This window comes from Triticum aestivum, chromosome 4B (assembly GCF_018294505.1).
Source record: "Triticum aestivum cultivar Chinese Spring chromosome 4B, IWGSC CS RefSeq v2.1, whole genome shotgun sequence".
Classification (NCBI taxonomy): domain Eukaryota; kingdom Viridiplantae; phylum Streptophyta; class Magnoliopsida; order Poales; family Poaceae; genus Triticum; species Triticum aestivum.
Genome location: NC_057804.1, coordinates 369,910,369 through 369,931,843, shown reverse-complemented (window position 1 = coordinate 369,931,843; position 21,475 = coordinate 369,910,369).

The following is a 21,475-nucleotide window of genomic DNA, read 5'->3' as shown; positions in this document are numbered from 1 at the left end:
TCTTATGTATGATGTATTATTGTATTCATGTGGCATTGTATGCCTCTTGCATGTATCCCCATCTATTATGTAATGTTGATGTAATGATATCCACCTTGCAAAAGCGTTTCAATATGCGGGTCTATCCTTGGTGGGACCTTCGAGTTCCTTTTGGATAGGGTCGCATATTGGGCGTGACAAGTTGGTATCAGAGCCTCGACCGACCATAGGAGCCCCCTTGATTTTTGGCCGTTGTTGAGTCTAGAAGAAAACTATTTTGAGTCTTAGGATTATATATATCGGAGAGTAGGATTCTTTTTACTCCTCAGCCCCTTCGTCGCTCTGGTGAGGTCTCTTGACGTAGATGTTTTGACTTTCCTCTCCTCAAATTTCACTAAATTTTTTTTAGGATCACGCGGGTATCTTGGAATCGTTCCGATGGTTTTGTGACAAGAACATTGTTCTTGGTGCCTCCTGTTTATTATGTGGCATTGACCCCGGGAGTTGAGCTCCGAGGTGTTGTCGTCATAATTTTATCGTTGCAGTTCTGGAATACCTGAGTTTTGCCGACATCGAAAATCTCTTTTATGCAGTTGCTGGTGAGATAACCTCGACGCCACCCAGTACTAGGGAGTTCGGGAGTATTGCCATAGCTCGTATAACGGATGCTTTTCGAAGGTTGAGGTACACGATTTCCGGAGTTTTCTTGGTTATGTGTTGACGGATGGATACAGCTGGATGTAGGGATTGTTAGTTTGGGTGAGATATATTGCTTCCCCTGTATCCCCAACACCAGATTGCATAACCAGAAAGTTTCGGGAGTTTATAGGTGGGAATTCAAGTAGCTCCTAGAATATCTTTCCGACAGATGCATGATATGGGATTGGATAAATCTCTATCATATGTATTTGTTCCGGCTTATTCTGCAAGCCAAATCCTTTGTTTTGTTTTGAGTTGTGGTATTCGAGTTGCTTGAATGTCAAGTGTTGATTCCATACCTTTCAAGCGGTGTTCTCATATTTCTGTGGGAGTTCTAATCCTTTTGATCATCGAGATTGTCATGTCAACTCTTTCCAACCGGTGTGCTTCTCTTCAAGTGGATCCGATCATTTCAACATCTGTGAGATCAATTCTAAGTTTTCTCAACGGTATCCGTTTCATCCGTCCCCAAGTTGCCTTTGTTTTCCTGCCCTCCCACCCTTTTTCTTCAAGGACTCATATATGTTAATCAAGTATCCATTTATTCATGTCAAGCCTCTTCACTCTTTTCAATCAATGTTCTTACCTGGTGATTTTCATGAAGTTGGCCAGGAGTTTCAAGTTCGTCATTCTTTGTTACTTTTCTTCTCCGGTGGATTTAATTCAAGCTTTCGGTGTTGATCATATCCCTTTCCCCGTTTCAAATGTTTTTCCATGTCGGTGCACCTCTTAATCGTTCACCTCTCTCTATTCTTATCCGGAGTGCTCAAGATATCTCAGAAGAATCATGTTTCCATTCTTAATCCGTTCGAGTTACTTCAAGGTTTTACTCTTATTCAAGCCATTTAATTCTACCGGTGCAATATCTCTTTAAATCATTTCAATGATGTTTCTTTCGAGTGGGCCCTAACCCAAAGGTCTTTTTCTAGGATCTTACCTGACTCTTCTAATTTTCCTGGAGCTATCTTTTCGAAGTGTGACGTAAGAATGAATTTCATCAGTCAGATGTTTTCCAAGATCGATTTCAAATTATTTTTCCTTGTTGCCTCAACCTCTTTGTTTTTCATTCTCCTGGAGTATCTCCAAAATTCAGGGTGGTTCTCATCATCATTCTCAACATGTGAAGACCGAAGAAGTGTTTCCTCTAAATCTTGGTCCATTCTCTTGAAGATTCATGGTTCAAGCTTGATGCCATCCTCTCATAATTGTTTTCGATTGTGAGTATTCTTCTCACCCATCCGGAGCATTTCATGAGTTTTTTCCATTTCTTTCCTCCGAAGGCCATCATGTCATAATTCTTCATTCTCAGCTTTTAGCTCTCCTTCTCCATATTCTACCGGTGCATCATTCAAGTATTCTCTAATAAGCTCATGATCTCCTCGTTCACTTGTATCTAAATTCCCCTCAAGTATCTTCATTCATTTTCCAATTCTTCCCGGTGAATTGTGCCCTTGCTACTCTCTTTTCCAATTTTTACGGTGGTTCGTTCAAGATTTCACTTCCTTCGTTATCATATCAAATATTCGTTGTTTACAAATCCCACCGGTGGTTCCATCAATACCTTCTCAAGTTTGCGCTATATCCCTCTTAATCCTTTCTACGAGAATAAGTAGTATGCCAAATCCGTTGTTGGTCATCAATTTAAATTGGCGAAGGATACGCATAACACAATTCTTATTCTTGCTTCATGCAAGTGATTAATTCTTCTTCCCGAGTTCCAAGTTTTCCGCATTATCTCGTCATGAAGCTCCATCTAAATCATTGCAAGGCTTCACCTTGTGTTTTCAACTTCTCTTTCTTTCTATCATCCTTTTTATTACCGGAGTTCTTCTTGGAGGCTCTACATGGTGGTTCGTCAAGGATTCTTCTCATTCTTCAATTGTTCTTCAAGATTTCTCTTGAAGTTATGACCCGCCAAGCTATACTCTAAAATAAACATGGTGCTCAACACATGTTTTGTTTTGAGGAGCTCAAGTATTCTTCATCTTGCATTTCGAAGTGCAATTCGTTCTACCTTATCATTTGAGGTGGTGTTATGTCATTCTTTACAATTTGAGTTTGTGTTTCATGATTCACAAGTTGTCAAGAATGAATTTTAAAACCAACATTTTTTCTTTGACCATGGGTTGTTTCAACCCATTATAATTTCTTCCTTGGAGTATTTTGATATAGGTTTCACCTAAAAGCCTTCCATTGGGAATGTTGCTAATTGTGGTGCTTATCAATGACCCATGTTCTCCAGTTATCCTCTCGGTGAAGAAGTTTTTCATCTCCTTGGTGCTCTCAATCAAATCAATGGTTTCCATTAGTGGCCGGTTGTCACCTCATAGTCTTGAGATGTTTTCCATAAGCCCACTACAAGCTTATTCATTTTGTTGTTGGTTTTGCAACAACTCCGTTCAATTCTTCTTTGCAAGGATGCTTTCCAAGCTCATTTGTGGCAGAAGTTGGCATTTTCTTCTCCATTCTTCTATTTCAATGATCTATCTTCTATTCTTTCTTCCGGAGGCATGGTGATGTTGCTCTTTTCACTCATCATCTCGAATTGTGAGGATCGTGTTCTTTTCTTACTTATCCATTTAACCGGAGTGTTGTGTTCTCATTCAAGTTCTTTCATCTTATCAAGTTTTGCCTCCTTCCTCAACAGGAGAGCTGTCTGAAATCTTTCTTACCCCTTGTGCCATTGTTTCAATAGTTTCAAAGGTAGTGTGTTGTTGATTTCATCAAGTATCATCCCATCTACTCAAGTTCATGTTCTAGTCCTTCCATGTTCAAACGAAGTGCTGCCCGAATTCTTCCTCTCTTATCTTGTTTTAACCGGAGTGGTTTCGAACTCTATCTTGTCCATTAAACTCTTGATTCATGTCTTTGCAACCTTCAAGTTCTCGTAATGTTCCTTGTTCCTCTTTTCCTACGGATTGTTTGCAATCTCGTTCATCTCTGTTGTACTCTTTCTTTTTAATTGCTCAACCTCTCAAGGTTCATGGTTTCACTCGTTTGTCGAAGAAGCAACTTAGTTTACCTCTTATCTTCCTCTTCCTTTTCCCTCCGGTGCCATCCTAGATCTCGGGACGAGATCCTCTTGTAGTGGTGGAGTGTTGTAACGCCCCGAGACCGGCGCTCCAGAAGACTTCCAGCTATTCTGAGTTTTGCCATGTGTTTTATTTATTTGTTGCATTGCATCATGTCATCATGCCATCATGTCATTTAATTTTTGCAACTCATCTAAAAAATTGTTTGGATCCTCGGTCCATTTAAATTGAGGGAATCCACATGGTGATTTCTCTTTATAACATATCCTCCCAATATTTAGGGAGTTACTATAAAATATTCCATTAGCTTGGAATTAACCATAACACACTTGCAAAATTCCCATGCCCTTTCTACTTAAAGTTTGGTCTCCAATCTTTGCCAACAATTCTTATCTGTTTTATCGAGGCTCCTCCTAAAGTCTCAACATTTTTGGACCTCCCTAGCACCTACTTCCTATGCAAGACCATTTGAATTAAATTCAAATGCGTTCGAATTCTAACCTCTCACACATGCACACTCCTATTTTCTTGGTGAAAGGATCGATATGGTTGACTAGAGGGGGGGTGAATAGGCAACTAACAATTTTTAGACTTTTCTTTAACAATTTAAACCTTGCAATGAAATAGGTTGTCTAGATGTGCAACTACGTGGACAACCTATATGATGCAAAGACAATGAGCACACAAGCAAGCAATGGATATAGCACAAGTAAGCTTGCAAAAGTAAAGGGATAAGATAACCAAGAGTGGAGCCGGTGGAGACGAGGACGTGTTACCAAAGTTCCTTCCTTTTAACGGGAAGTACGTCTCCGTTAGAGCGATGTGGAGGCACAATGCTCCCCAAGAATCCACTAGGGCCACCATAATCTCCTCACGCCCTCACACAATGCAAGATGCCGTGATTCCACTATTGGAGCCCTAGAAGGCGGCAATCGGACCTTTACAAACAAGATTGGGGCTATCTCCACAACACTTGGAGGCTCCCAATAATCCCACGAAGCTTCACCACAATGGAGTATGGCTTCGAGGTGACCTCAACCGTCTAGGGTGCTCAACACCCAAGAGTAACAAGATCCCTTAGGGATAAGTGGGGGGAATCAAATATCCTGTGGTGGAAGTGTAGATCGGGCACTTGTCACCCAATCCCGAGCAAATCAACAAGTTTGATTGGCTAGGGAGCGAGATCGAGTGGAAATGGAGCTTGGAGCAACAATGGAGCTTAGAGATGGAAGAGGTAGTCAACTAGAGGTAGAAGACGCCCCTTATATAGTCGTGGACAAAATCCAACCGTTATCCACATGTTCAGCCCGCGACACACGGTACTACCGCTCCAGGGGCGCAGTACTACCGCGAGGCTATGCGGTACTACCATGGCTAAACACAGTACTACCACGACAGCAACACAGGCCGGAACTAGCCTGATAAGGGGGCAGTACTACCGCTTGCGCGGTACTACCGCGCCCACCTGCGGTACTACCGCAGGGCAGGAAATTCACGGCCTGCGAAGGGCGCGGATGAAATAAATTACATCCGTGCCTACTTCCGCTGAACCGGAGGAGGTACAAAAATCCGATGCGGTACTACCGCACGCGAGGCGTGGTACTACCGTGCGGGCGCGGATGTAAAAAATTACATCCGCGCCTACTACCGCGACACTGCGGTACTAGGTAGGAGGGCCACGGTACTATGACTCCTAGGGAGCGGTACTACCGTGGGTCTCCGCGGTACTACCGCGCTGGACGAGCAGTACTACCGTGGAGGGCGCGGACGTAAAAAATTACATCCGCCCCTACTACCGCACCGGAGCGGCACAAGGCCAGGGAGCCGCGGTACTACCGCTCCAGATGAGCGGTACTACCGTGACACCCAGCGGTACTACCGCGTGTACTTGCGGTACTACCGCAAGCACAACAGTAGTCGTCAGATTTCCGCACAACCAAGATAACAAAGGGAAGCTCCAAAATGCAGGGAAAGGAGGAACAAGTGTACGTGTTGATTCCACCCAAACCTTTCTGACGCGGACCCCCTCTTAATAGTACGGCTCTCCTACGACTCAAATCCACCAAAGAGAAACGTAGAACGACGCCGACTTCAATAGTCTCCGAGGGGCACCGAATCGTCTCGTGCCTAGATATAAATAACCTGAGAAATCAAGGCACACGATTAGTCCGCAAATGCATTGTCATCAATCACCAAAACACCTGAGGGAAAAACATGCCCTTACAATCTCCCCCATTTTGGTGGATTGATGACAACCCGGGATTTGCATATGGATAAGATAATTTAGAGCAGGGGCAAACCCCACCTCTCTAAAATATAGACGGGCTCCCCCTAGATGTGTGCACTTTAGATGAATGCTTTGGACTGCATAACACACAGACTAGGATCAACACTCCCCCTATATTTTAGAGACTAAGACATGATAATAAGCATAGAATAGCATAAATATAGCACAATATAACACAAGCTCGCTAGGATAGATAGAGTGCATATGTCTTACACCATAGAAGTAAAGCTACCGAGGTTCAACCGAGAAAGCAGCAAACACACGACACAAACGAGAAAGCAGCAAACACACGACACACTCGCAAATCCCTACACTCTCTCCCCCTTTGGCATCAAGACGCCAAAAAGGCAGAGAGGACACCTACACACAAGAGGTGGCTCAAGCAGAGAACTCGTCCCAATCCTCTCCATCGGATGCCTCGGCAGCAGGGATGGTCTCCTCGACATCCTCCTCAGACTCAGTCCACCTGTAGCCCTGCTTCTCCATCCACTCGGCTTCTGGAGTGATGTGCTCCTCAGACCCGCGAGACACTGCCTCACCATAGAGCTGCAAGATCTTGTTGTCCCGGCGACGACTCTCCTTGGACGCCACGTGAGTCCTGTACTGCCCCTTGGCTTGCATGCAGAAAAGAGTCTTCATCTTGTCCTTCAGCTTCTTGGCCCATGATGGCATAGAGGCACTCTGGGAAGGTCTAGCAGCATGGCCCTCAGCAACATCCTTGGCGCCAGCATCCTCCTCATCAACAACAGTCCTAGCAGCAGTCGCCTCGGCGTGAGTAGTGGTGTTGGCCCAGTTGGGTTTGATACGCAGGCAGATGGGCTCATGGCGAACCTAGTTAGGAGCAAGAAACTCATCAGCAGGAAACATCTTCTCCCAAGTCTTCGAAATCAGCAGAAACAGATAGGGCCCATAGATAGGCACCTTGCGGTTGAACACTGCAAACCGGAGCTCACACCGCATGATGTGTGAGACATCAAGTAGTTGTGACTGAGACGAACGAGCATCCTCGCATATGAGCATCATGTCCACCATATAGACATGAACCTTGTCTTTATCACCGATGCGAGGGAACAAGGAGTTGCGGAAGATGCGATACATGATATCCAGGAAAGGGTTGAGCACCAAAGTTTTCTTGCCATTGGCGAGTGCCTTCTCAACCATGAAAGGGGAAAGTCTGTCCTTGCTGGCAGAATCAGCATTGGCATGGGGGCGAACACCCACTAGAGAGTCGAGTCCATCATCAGGAACTTGGAGGAGATCCATGAACTCCTTCCAGGTAGCAGACAGCTTACGGCCGTTGGTCATCCAAGTCATCCTCCGTTCCTCATTGGAGTGAAAGTAGACTGAGGCAAAGAACTGACAGATAAGCTCAGGGTCATAGTCGAGGTGGGAGGTAATCACATGCTCAATGCCAAACTGCTCCACCAAGTCTAGAGCCTCTCCAAAGTAGTCACGAAACTTGTCCTTCCTCATGTGATGCATATCAATCCACTTCACCTCCACATAGGTGTTCTGCTTGTTCTTGATGACATCCAGATAGATGTTGACATGTTGCTTGTTCCAGAACAGCTCACAGCCTCTGAAGGTGGCACGCGGATGCACATAAGGGTGAAGCTGCCTAAGACGGACATAATCAGCTTGGGCTATCTCATCCATGCCCTTAGCGGGCTCCTTGTGCTTGCTAGCTGAGTGCTTGACATTGCGCTTGGAGGCAGACGAGCCTTCTGGTACTTCACCTGGGTTGCGCAGACGTTTGGAGCCAGTGTCACGACTGGGGTTCGACTGGCGAGAGCCACCACCTGAGACACACACGCAAAACACCAAAGACGCGAGAAGATCAATGCAAAGGCCACGAAAAAGCACAAGAAACACATAGAAGGCATACGAGAAAGTTGGCATGCGATAGATGTGAGCCACGGTAAAACTGCCACTGCTTGTGGTACTAAAATATTAGTACTGCTCCAAACGCGGTAGTACCGTGCTAGGGCATGGTAGTACCGTGGTTGGGGCGGAAGTAAACTTTTAGTACCGCACAGAACGTGGTAGTACCGCTCCCGAGGGGCGGTAGTACCGCGCAAGTGGTAGTACCGTGCCAGATGGGCGGTAGTACCGCGTCGCGTAAGATCCAACGGGCGGTTTGAATCTGAAAAGAACCGCGAAACAATGGCGGTGCCACGGTGATCCGATCTAGCGCAAGACAACAATACAAGTATAAATCCTATGCAATACCACGCTCCATCATCCTACTCTTGCAGAGATTAAGCCTACGAATCTCAAGAACACACAAGCCTCCCCCAAAACCTAGAAACACTAAACACAAACAACACAGAGAGGGAGTTGGGGAAAAACCTTGGTCCATAGCAAGAGCACGTGGTGGGGAACGATCCCACCGGTCGGAATCACAGGAGGGCAGTCGGTGGAGGAGATCTGGCGACGAACGCCGGCTCCATTCTTGAGCGAGGGAGAGAAGGAGACGACGTGGAGAGAGAGGACAGCGAATGGGTATGGGGAGTTAAAACTCCCCCTGCCCGTCCTTATCCCCACGCGCTCGAACCGGCGCAGTAGTACCGCGTATCATCACGGTAGTACCGCTCGGGCAGAAGTACCGCGCCGAGGCGCTAGTACCGCTCAACCAGGCGGCAGTAAAAAATTACTGCCGCGTGGTGACGGTAGTACCGTGCTCCCGCAAGTGGTAGTACCGTGGCTGGCTGCGGTAGTACCGTAGCCGACCGCGGTAGTACCGTGAGCTCAAGTCACCGCAAGTTTCAACACGAAAAAGAAGAAGCCTTTGCACGGAAACTTTTCACACACAAGAAACACAAGAACACGCACACACCAGAGGCAAGAAGACAACAAGAAACCACCAAGCGACAAAGCCTCTCGAGGAGAGAGGGCGGTGGCCGAAGCCACCTATGTTTGAGTTGGATGGTATGGCACCGCGAAGAATTATCCTTGGGCCCATGACCAAAACTCGTCTTTGAAGCACAAGCACCATTAAAAATGGCTAATGTGAAAGAGGTGATCGATTTATGCATAATGGGGGGAGGGAGAGTTCATTGAGAGAACAACACTCCCCCTATGTCTATGCCTACACCTAAACTAGACAACATGTTGAGTGTGGTGGGGGGTGTACGGGTTCAAGTCACATTGCTCAAATCAATGATATTTAGCTCATGCCTTAACTCGCGAAATCTTGCTTCATCCAAGGGCTTCGTGAAAATATCTGCAAGGTTATCATGAGTGTTGACATACTTGAGCTCGATCTCCCCTCGCCTAATGTGATCCCGGATGAAGTGATACCGAATCTCAATGTGCTTCGTCTTGAAGTGTTGTACCGGGTTGAGAGAAATCTTGATGGCACTTTCATTATCACACCAAAGAGGCACTTTGTCACAAACGACACCGTACTCCTTTAAAGTTTGCCTCATCCATAGGAGTTGAGCACAACAACTACCGGCCGCCACATACTCCGCTTTGGTGGACGAGAGGGACACACAACTTTGCTTCTTGGAAGACCAACTTACCAAAGAGCAACCAAGAAATTGGCACCCTCTGGAAGTGGACTTCCTATCCACTTTGTCCCCCGCCCAATCGGAATCCGTGAAACCTTCAAGCTTGAAATTTGCTCCTCTTGGGTACCATAAGCCAAAGTTTGGGGTATGAGCCAAATATCGAAAGATTCTCTTGACCGCCACATAGTGACTTTCCTTTGGTGCGGCTTGAAACCGTGCACACATCCCCACACTCAACATGATATCCGGTCTAGATGCACAAAGGTAAAGCAAGGAGCCAATCATGGAGAGATATACCTTTTGATCCACCGCTTTACCATTGGGATCGATGTCAAGTTGGCACTTGGTAGGCATTGGTGTAGAAGTCGGCTTGACATCACTTAGCTTGAATCTTTTAAGCATGTCTTGAGTGTATTTGGCTTGGTTGATGAAGGTTCCTTCTCTTCGTTGTTTGATGTCAAAACCAAGGAAGAACTTCAACTCTCCCATCGAAGACATCTTGAACTTGGAGGTCATGAGAGCGGCAAATTCCTCATTGAAAGCTTTGTTAGGAGAACCAAAGATAATATCATCAACATATAGTTGGCATACAAACAACTCCCCTTTGACCTTCTTAGTAAAAGGAGTGGGATCGATTTGTCCTACTTCAAACCCACGATCTTGTAGCAACTCGGTAAGGTGGTCATACCACGCACGTGGAGCTTGTTTAAGGCCATGGAGTGCCTTATTGAGTTGATACACGTGATCCGGGAAGTAGGGGTCCTCCAACCCGGGGGGTTGCTTGACATAAACCAACTCATTAATGGGACCATTAAGAAAAGCACTTTTCACATCCATTTGTTGCAACTTAAAGTTGTGATCGGAATCATAAGCAATCAACAAACGAATGGATTCAAGACGAGCAACGGGAGCAATGGTTTCACCGTAGTCGATGCCTTTGACTTGAGAGTAGCCTTGTGCTACCAATCTTGCCTTGTTGCGAATGATGTTCCCATGAGCATCTTGCTTGTTCTTGAAGATCCACTTTGTTCCAATGACGTTGTGGTTCCCCGAAGGTCTTGGCACCAATCTCCACACCTTGTTGTACTCAAAGTTGTTTAGTTCTTCATGCATGGCATTGAGCCAATCCGAGTCTTCGAGCGCCTCATAGACCTTTTGGGGTTCAACACAAGAGACAAACGCATGATGTTCACAATAGTTAGCTAATTGTCTACGAGTGCTTACCCCCTTTCTTAGACTTCCAACCACGTTTTCCATGAGATGGCCTTGGGTGGTGAGTTTGGAAGCAATCTTCGCGGCACGACGCTCTAATTCTTCCTCAGGTGTGGAAGGAGGAAGGTTAACTTGATCATCTTGGGCGCCGTCTTGAGCTTGCTCATGATCTTCAACTTGCTCGAGGGGGAGAATTGACCTTGGGCATCATTTAGAGGTTCACCTCCATCTTGAGGTTGATCTTGCCCTTGGTCTTGTTCATGAAGGTGAGGGCCTTCACTTTGTTCTTCAGAAGCGTGTGGGTCTTGGGGAGGTGATGGCTCCACTTGATTGGAGCGTTATCCTTCTCCTTCGGCCACAAGGGGTTCCTCAATGGGTAGGATATGACCAATACCCATTCTTATTATGGCTTGGGGAGGAATTTCATCACCTACATCACAAGTACCACTTTGCTCCACTTGGGAGCCGTTATTTTCATCAAACTCTACGTTACACGTCTCCTCAATGAGTCTGCTGGACTTGTCGAGAACACGGTAAGCATGAGAGTTTGTAGCATAACCAACAAATATGCCCTCATGAGCTCTAGCTTCAAATTTAGACAAACGAACACCTTTCTTGAGAATGAAACACTTACACCCAAACACCCGAAAGTACTTGAGATTGGGCTTGTTCCCGGTGAGTATCTCACACGGAGTCTTGTTCAAGCCTTTGCGGAGACAGAGCTGATTGGATGCATGACAAGCTGTGTTGATGGCTTCGGCCCAGAAGTTGTATGGAGACTTGAACTCCGCCATCATGGTCCTTGCGGCATCCATCAACGTCCGGTTCTTTCTCTCTGCAACACCATTTTGTTGAGGGGTATATGGTGCAGAATATTGATGCTTGATCCCTTCATCACTAAGAAACTCATCCAAGGTGTAGTTCTTGAACTCGGTGCCGTTGTCACTTCTTATTGTCAAGATCTTTGCATCGTGTTGATGTTGAGCTTCATTTGCAAAGTCGATGACGGTTTGTTGGGTCTCACTCTTCCTCTTGAAGAAGTATACCCAAGTGTATCTTGAATAATCATCCACTATCACCAAACAATACTTTCTACCCCCAAGACTATCAAAGGATGGGGGCCGAAAGAGGTCCATGTGAAGGAGCTCCAAGGGTCTCTTCGAGTAGATGATAGTCGTGGGAGGGTGAGCCGTCTCATGAAGCTTTCCTTCGATACAAGCACTGCAAACACGATCTTTGGCAAAACTAACATTCATTCATCCATGAACATGGTCCCCCTTGAGAATACTTTCCAAAGATCTCATATTGACGTGGGCTAAACGGAGATGCCAAAGCCATCCCACATGAACTTTAGCCATTAGGCATGTCGCGGTCTTAGTGGGTTGCTCCGAGAAGTTAACCACATAGAGGCCGTTCTCGACATGCCCAACAAAGGCTACTTTAAGAGTCTTGCTCCACAAGAGGGCCACGGTATCAATATCAAAGAAGGTGGCAAAACCCATGAACGAAAAGTAAATTGAACGCAAGGGACTCAGCAAGCATGACTTTCTCGATCGTTAGATCATGAGAAATGACAACCTTGCCAAGACCCAATACCTTAGAATGTGAGGCATCACCCCATTCGACATTGGTGGGCATAGATGGGATGTTGTGCACGTCCACCACCAAGTCCTTGCTCCCGGTCATATGATTTGTTGCTCCACTATCGAGCAACCATGATCCCCCACCGGAAGCAAACACCTACAAGAGATCAATGCTTGGTTTTAGGTACCCATTGAGTAATGGGTCCTTTGATGTTAGTAACAAGGGTCTTAGGAACCCAAATAGACCATTCAATGTACTCATAAGGAGAACCAACAAATTTAGCATAAACATGTCCATCACTAGCACGGCACAACACATAAGAGGGGTTAAAGTCGCCGGCTTTGTTGGGAGAGATGGCGTTGCGCTCTTTGGCTTCACCACTCTTCCCATTGTTCTTCTTCTCCTTAGGAGCACCTTCTCCCTCCTTCACAAAGGTTTGCTTGAGTGGAGGAGGTCGATTGGTCTTGCTCTTCTTCTCCTTGTTCTTCTTCTTGTTCTTGGACTTGGGTGCGAACCCAACTCCTTCCTTGCCCACAACTTCCTTTTGATTGCTAAAAAGGTCATTTAGGTTCTTCTCGCCTTGTATGCATGACACTAGACCTTTCTCGAGTTGTTCCTTCAACTTGGCATTTTCCTCCACAAGGTGCAAATGCTCACAACATGGGTTAGTAGCATTTGCATTATCAATTAAGACCATGTGAGGAAATGTGGCCTTTTCCTTGGTTAGCTTAACTTGGAGTTGAGCATGAGACTCCTTGAGGGTGGCATGAGCACCTTTCAAGACCTTGTGGGCCTTGTCAAGTACATCAAACTCCTCCGTGAGTCTAACATGATCAACCCCAAGCTTAGCCTTCTCGGAAGCTAGAACACGAGACACAACAAGAGCATGATCAAGATCTTTCTTTAGTTTAGCATGACCATCGTTGTGTGACTCCTCAAGAGCCAAACGATGCCCACGCTCTTCCTCAAGAGCATTAGAGAGATCTGATATCTCATCGGCATAGTCATGACTATGACTTTCCATCTTAGTGATGGTTTCTTCGTGAGCCTCGATCATGTCATTGGCTTCACCAAGTTGTTCCAAGAGAGCAACGAAATGCTTCTTGGATTTGCCCTTGAGCTTACTCATGAAGGACTCAAATTCATTGAACTCCTCATTAGACCCCTTACCATTATCATAGTCATCCGTTGAAGGAGGGTTAGGAATAATGGTGGTTTTGATGTTGGGGGTTACCTTGTTGGTGGCCTTAGCCATGAGGCACTTGGCGGTGATGTTCTCGTTAGGTGCATCGAAGAGACACACCCGAGACGTTGAGACAATGGCAACGGATGCCATGGCCATTGTTTCACCATCTTTATCATCATCGTCATCCTCACGGTATTCTTCTTGAACCACCAACCCGCGAGGACGAGTCTTCTTGGTGAAGTTGTTCTTGTTGGGGAAGGACTTGGCTTTGTCTTTTCGAATGAACTTGCCACCATTGTCTTCCCGCTTCTCGTATGGACAATCCGCAACGAAATGGCTGACATTGCCATAGTTCAAACAAGTTCTAACTCGTTGCTTCCCCTTGAGGCCACTTGAGTTGTTCTTGTTGAAGTTGGGTCTTGTAGTCTTCTTACTCCAAAACTGTCTTGAGGCAAGAGCCATGTGCTCATGATAATCATACTTCGTGTCCTCGGGGTTGCTCTCCTCATCTTCCTCTTCTTCTTCTTCTTCCACACTAACCTTGGCCTTCAAGGCAAGATTGGGCTGCTTTGCCCTTTGGGAACGGAGCACCGCATTGTCGGCGGTCTTATCCAAGATGTTCATTGCAACAAACTCATCCAACACTTCACCAGAGGTCATGGAGTGGAAGTCCGGTCTTTGGCGGATGACAGAGGACATGGCCTTATTGTAGGGCATCATGGACTTGAGGAACTTGCGCTTGATCCAGTTGTCATCCGTGTCCTTGCTCCCATGATCTCGGAGTGCGACCGCAAGTTTGGTCACTCTTCGAAAGAGCTCACGAGGTTCTTCATCTTCTTTCATTGCAAACTCATCGGCTTCATCTTGCACCACTTCATAGTTGGAGTGTTGAATGCTAGCACTTCCTCGATACATACGCTCGACACACTTCCATGCTTCTTTAGCCATGACATGAGGTCGAAGATGAGGGAGATCTTCGGGAAGGATAGCATCTTGGATGATGAAGAGAGCACTCTCATTGAATTGGTTGTCCACTTCTTCTCGAGGGGTGAAGTTGCTTGGATCATGAGGATAGAAACCTTCTTCAATAATTCTCCAAAGGTTAGTATTCACATGTTTTAAATGACGCTTGAAGCGATAAACCCAAGAATCATAATCTTCATTTTTTACATATTTAGGAGGAGGACCGGCATGATTCAAATGCGTAGAGGGGATCGGTCCTTTATACACCGGGGGTTCCACATGGGCATAGATGCCGGTGCCATTTCTACCACTAGTAGACGGACTCTTTTCACTATTAGCTTCCCCCTTGTCGGGGTTAGCATCCGTCACCTTGTTAGTGGGATCACCCACTTTCATCGGCGAGGTAGATAGTTTGAGTCCCTCTAGGAATTCGGTAAACATGCTTTTAACCTCGGCCATCATGGAGGTTTTCAATGTGTCTAAAGCCACATTGAATTCCTCACGAGAGACCGAGGTTCCCCCTTCAGCCGAAGACGAGATGGGATTCACACCGGAGTGTTCCTCCGCACCGTCGTTGACGTCAACCATACTCATCGGACGGCAAAGTCCTTAATAAAGAGACGAGGCTCTGATACCAATTGAAAGGATCGATATGGTTGACTAGAGGGGGGGGGGTGAATAGGCAACTAACAATTTTTAGACTTTTCTTTAACAATTTAAACCTTGCAATGAAATAGGTTGTCTAGATGTGCAACTACGTGGACAACCTATATGATGCAAAGACAATGAGCACACAAGCAAGCAATGGATATAGCACAAGTAAGCTTGCAAAAGTAAAGGGATAAGATAACCAAGAGTGGAGCCGGTGGAGACGAGGATGTGTTACCGAAGTTCCTTCCTTTTAAGGGGAAGTACATCTCTGTTAGAGCAGTGTGGAGGCACAATGCTCCCCAAGAAGCCACTAGGGCCACCGTAATCTCCTCACGCCCTCACACAATGCAAGATGTCGTGACTCCACTATTGGAGCCCTTGAAGGCGGCAATCGGACCTTTACAAACAAGATTGGGGCTATCTCCACAACACTTGGAGGCTCCCAATAATCTCGCGAAGCTTCACCACAATGGAGTATGGCTTCGAGGTGACCTCAACCGTCTAGGGTTCTCAACACCCAAGAGTAACAAGATCCGCTAGGGATAAGTGGGGGGAATCAAATATCCTGTGGTGGAAGTGTAGATCGGGCACTTGTCACCCAATCCCGAGCAAATCAACAAGTTTGATTGGCTAGGGACAGAGATCAAGTGGAAATGGAGCTTGGAGCAACAATGGAGCTTAGAGATGGAAGAGGTAGTCAACTAGAGGTAGAAGACGCCCCTTATATAGTCGTGGACAAAATCCAACCGTTATCCACATGTTCAGCCCGCGACACACGGTACTACCGCTCCAGGGGCGCGGTACTACCGCGAGGTTGTGCGGTACTACCATGGCTAACCACAGTACTACCGCGACAGCAACACAGGCCGGAACTAGCCTGATAAGGGGGCAGTACTACCGCTTGCGCGGTACTACCACACCCACCTGCGGTACTACCGCAAGGCAGGAAAGTCACGGCCTGGGAAGGGCGCGGATGAAATAAATTACATCCGTGCCTACTTCCGCTGAACCGGAGGAGGTACAAAAATCCAACGCGGTACTACCGCACGCGAGGCGCGGTACTATAGTGCTGGCGCGGATGTAAAAAATTACATCTGCGCCTACTACCGCGACACTGCGGTACTAGGTAGGAGGGCCACGGTACTACGACTCCTAGGGAGCGGTACTACCGTGGGTCTCCACGGTACTACCGCGCTGGACGAGCGGTACTACCGTGGAGGGCGCGGATGTAAAAAATTACATCCACCCCTACTACCGCACCGGAGCGGCACAAGGCCAGGGAGCTGCGGTACTACCGCTCCAGATGAGCGGTACTACCGTGACACCCAGCGGTACTACCGCGTGTACTTGCGGTACTACCGCAAGCACAGCAGTAGTCGTCAGGTTTCCGCACAACCAAGATAACAAAGGGAAGCTCCAAAATGCAGGGAAAGGAGGAACAAGTGTACGTGTTGATTCCACCCAGACCTTTCCGACACGGACCCCCTCTTAATAGTACGGCTCTCCTACGACTCAAATCCACCAAAGAGAAACGTAGAACGACGCTGTAACGCCCCGGATACAACTTTCCATATTCGTAACTCCGACTCTTGCCATTTCCAGCTATGTGATTTTTATTTCCTCCGTGGTTGGGTTTTTGTCTGTTGTTTTGCATTTTGTTCTTGGTATGCATCTCGTCTCATAGCATCATGCGCATTGCATCGGCATTGTTTTCATAAAACTTGCATCCGTTCGTGTTCCGCCGGTTCTCTCCGTTGTCTGTTCTGAGCCAGACACACTCGCACGCGCCCGCGGCACCTCTGAAATATTATTTTATAAGTGGCATAAAATGTTTTCGGAATGGGTTGCAACTTGTCGTGCAGTCTTATTATAGTGTAGACAGGCCGCCTGCCATGTTTCGTCGCATTCGGAGTCCATCTGATAGCCCAACCGTTAAATGTATAGCGGTACCGTTGCCGGTACTTTCGTCGGACGTTTCGGTCTCCGAAACTGTCGCCGGGCCTCTCTCTCTCTCTTCTCTCTGGCAGCCCAACTCCTGTTCACATCCCAACAACCCCTCTCCTAGTCGCTCTCCGCTCCGGAACCGTCGGATCGCGATCCGAGGGTCCCGAAACCCCTCCTAACCCCCAAACCCTAGCAATTTTGCTATATATGGACACCCCTTGTCCATTTTGGGCAGCCTAACCCCCCTCCACCTACCTCTATCCTCCCCTGCGTGGGCCTTCCCTGCCGGCCCGGCCCAGCAGCGCCCTCCGCAGCTCCTCAGGCCCAGCTCGCCAGGCCCAGCCGCATCAGATCCAGCAGCCCCCTAGTCGGCCTGTCTCTGCATCGACCAGGCCCAAGGCCCAGCCTACAACAGGCCCAATGTGAGCCTCCAGTGCCTCCTCTCTGTTGGCCTAGTCCGCCTAGATTCGGCCCGTTGATATTTTTTCCCTTTACAGCGATTTTAACATTATCCCAGGATTTACCAGTTTTACAGAAAACCCCCTAGATTTCATGCATTAATAATGTCATAACCGTGCATCGGATCAAAATGTTTTATATATGTAAAATGCTCAGAAAATTGTGTAGATTAATAATATGTCATTTTCATACATGTTTAAAATGTTTAACTTGCTGTTTATTTAAATTTGCTAATATGCCATGTTAAAATGATTTATTTCATAACTAAATAACCATAGCTCAGAATTAAATGTTCTTTATATGTAAATGGGGTGGAAAAATGCCTAGTTTAACATGGTCCACTTTATTTTCCTGTTTAACAACAATAAAATTGTGTTTAGGGCAGAACAGTACCGAATCTAAAATGTGCATATGGGGATTTTCCGGAATTGTTGTTTGTTGTTCCGGCCTCATTTAAACTTGCCTAGATAGGTAGTTTCATTATGTTTCACCCCCTTGCCATGCTAATAACATTTAATATTGTTGGGTACATAACCGAGATCAAACTAAATAATTGTTGTGGTGTTTTGTCAATATGCAACTCGTTGCATATTGAGCTCCACTTAACTTGTAGTATTGTTTGTTGCACTTTGCCATGCCATGACTCATTAACCGGACATGCATCATACTTAATTGTGCATCATGCCATGTTTATGTGATGGTTGTTTACCATGTTGTTTGTTTCTTTCCGGTATTGCTTCTTAGTTCCGGTAATGTTGCGATTGTGAGGATTCGTTCGACTACTCCCGTTCGTCTTCTTCATGGACTCGTTCTTCTTCCTTGCGGGATTTCAGGCAAGATGACCGCTACCCTGGATCTCACTACTATCATTGCTATGCTAGTTGCTTCGTTCTATCGCTATGTTGCGCTACCTATTACCTGTTATCAAGCCATCCCAAATTGCCATGAACCTCTAACCTTTGACACCTTTCCTATGCAAACCGTTGCTTGGCTATGTTACCGCTTTTGCTCAGCCCCTCTTATAGCGTTGCTAGTTGCAGGTGAAGTTGAAGATTTCTCCATGGTGGACAGGATTTTGGTTGGGATATCACAATATCTCTTATATTATTAATGCATCTATATACTTGGTAAAGGGTGGAAGACTAGGCCTTTTGCCTAGTGTTTTGTTCCACTCTTGCCGCCCTAGTTTCCATCATACCGGTGTTATGTTCCCGGATTTTGCGTTCCTTACGCGGTCGGGTGATTTATGGGACCCCCTTGACAGTTCGCTTTGAATAAAACTCCTCCAGCAAGGCCCAACCTTGGTTTTACCATTTGCCTCACCTAGCCCTTTTTCCCTTGGGAGTTGCGCTCTCGAGGGTCATCTTTATATTATTATCCCCCCTGGGCCAGTGCTCGTCGTGAGTGTTGGTCCAAACTGTCGGCCGCCGGTGGCCACCAGGGGAAACTCTGGGCTGGCCTACTGGAAGTCTGGACAATCCGGTGTGCCCTGAGAACGAGATATGTGCAGCTCCTATCGGGATTTGTCGGCACATCCGGGCGGCTTTGCTGGTCTTGTTTTACCATTGTCGAAATGTCTTGTAAACTAGGATTCCGAGTTTGATCGGGTCATCCTGGGAGAAGGTCTATTCCTTCGTTGATCGCGAGAGCTTGTCATCGGCTAAGTTGGGACACCCCTGCAGGGTATAATCTTTCGAAAGCCGTGCCTGCGGTTATAGGCAGATGGGAATTTGTTAATGTCCGGTTGTAGATAACTTAACACCAGATCCGAAATAAAACGCATCAACCGCGTGTGTAGCCGTGATGGTCTCTTTTCGGCGGAGTCCGGGAAGTGAACACGGTTTTTGTGTTATGTTTGACGTAAGTCGGAGTTCAGGATCACTTCTTGATCATTGCTAGCTTCACGACCGTTCCGCTTGTTCTCTTCTCGCTCTTATTTGCGTATGTTAGCCACCATATATGCTTAGTTGCTGTTGCAGCCTCACCACTTTACCCCTTCCTTTCCCTTTAAGCTATGCTAGTCTTGATACCCATGGTAATGGGATTGCTGAGTCCTCGTGGCTGACAGATTACTACAACAACAGTTGCAGGTACAGGTTCTGCGATGTTCATGACGCGAGAGCGATGTTTGCTTGTGTTGGAGTTCTTCTTCTGCTTCTTCTTCGATCAGGGGATAGGTTCCAGGTCGGCAGCCTGGGCTAGCAGGGTGGATGTCGTTTGAGTTTCTGTTTGTGTTTCATCCGTAGTCGGATGATGCTCTGATGTATTGTGATGTTGTATTCGTGTGGCATTGTATGCCTTATGTATGTATCCCCATCTATTATGTAATGTTGATGTAATGATATCCAACTTGCAAAAGCGTTTCAATATGCGGGTCTATCCTTGGTGGGACCTTCGAGTTCCTTTTGGACAGGGTCGCATATTGGGCGTGACAGACGCCGAGTTCAATAGTCTCTGAGTGGCACCGAATCGTCTCGTGCCTAGATATAAATAACCTGAGAAACTCAAGGCACATGATTAGTCCACAAATGCATTGTCATCAATCACCAAAACACCTGAGGGAAAAACATGCCCTTACACTTGGGTCACGCTCGTTTTTGCGAGTCCAAGAAAATTGCCCTCCTGCCCAAGCTCCACCCCTAACCTCTCTCTCTTTTCTTTCTTCTCTCTGTTTTTTTATTATTTAGAAGAGAAGGGAGAGAGCCCAGCCGCAACCTGCAGCCAGGCCGGCCCATTTGCGCCATGCCCATCCAGCCCACCTAAACCTATAACCCTAGCCCCGAGCCCCCCTCCCCATCTCTCCCTCTTGTTCCCGTTCCCGCCGCCACACCCGCATCGCACCCGATCCCAACACCCGCTCGACCTCCTTCGTCCCGATCGACAACAGAAGCGCCACCGAGCCCCGTGCGCCTGTGCCTCGAGGACCTCCTCGTCCCCAACCAGCGTCGCCTCCGGCCTCCTTCCACCTCCAGCGCCCCTCTGTTTTTTCCGCCGTTTGGGCCAACCAGATTCGGCCCATGTATTTTTTTCCATGCGTTGTGAATTTTTCCATTTATCTAGAGACTGCCTATTTTACAGAAAACCCCCTAAGCATCATGCATATAATAACTCATGAACCGTGCATCGGATTAAAATGTTTTAAACAAGTAAAATGCTTAGAATTTTGTGTAGATTAATAATTTACCACTTTCATCCATGTTTAAAATGTTTAAATTGTTGTTTGCATTAATTTTCTCAAATGACATGTTAAAATGATTTTTTCATAACTTAATAACCGTAACTCCAAATTTAATGTTCTTTATATGTAGATGGGCTAGAAAAATGCATAGTTTAACATGGTAGCTTTATTTGGCATGTTTAACAATTCTAAAATTTTGTATATGGCAGTACAGTAGCAGATTCGAAATATGACATGAGGATTTTCCGGAATTGTTGTTTGTTGTTTCTGGCCTCATTTAAACTTGCCTAGATAGGTAGTATCCATATGCTTCACCTCTTGCCAGTTTTAACAACATTTAATATTGTTTGGTAGCTGAAACGAGATTAAACTAAATATGTCAATGTGGTGTTTTGTCAATATGCAACTCGTTGCATATTGATCTCCACTTAACTTGTAGTATTGTTTGTTGCACTTGCCATGCCATGCCTCATTAAACCGGACATGCATCATACTTGTTTGTGCATCATGCCATGTTTATGCTTGTGCATTTACCTTGTTGTTTGTTTCTTTCCGGTGTTGCTTCTTAGTTCCGGTAATGTTGCAATTGTGAGGATTCGTCCGACTTCTCCCGTTCGTCTTCTTCATGGACCTCATTCTTCTTCCTTGCGGGATTTCAGGCAAGATGACCGCTACCCTGGATCTCACTACTATCATTGCCATGCTAGTTGCTTCGTTCTATCGCTTGCTGCGCTACCTATCACCTGTTTATCAAGCCTCCCAAATTCCCATGTCAACCTCTAACCTTTT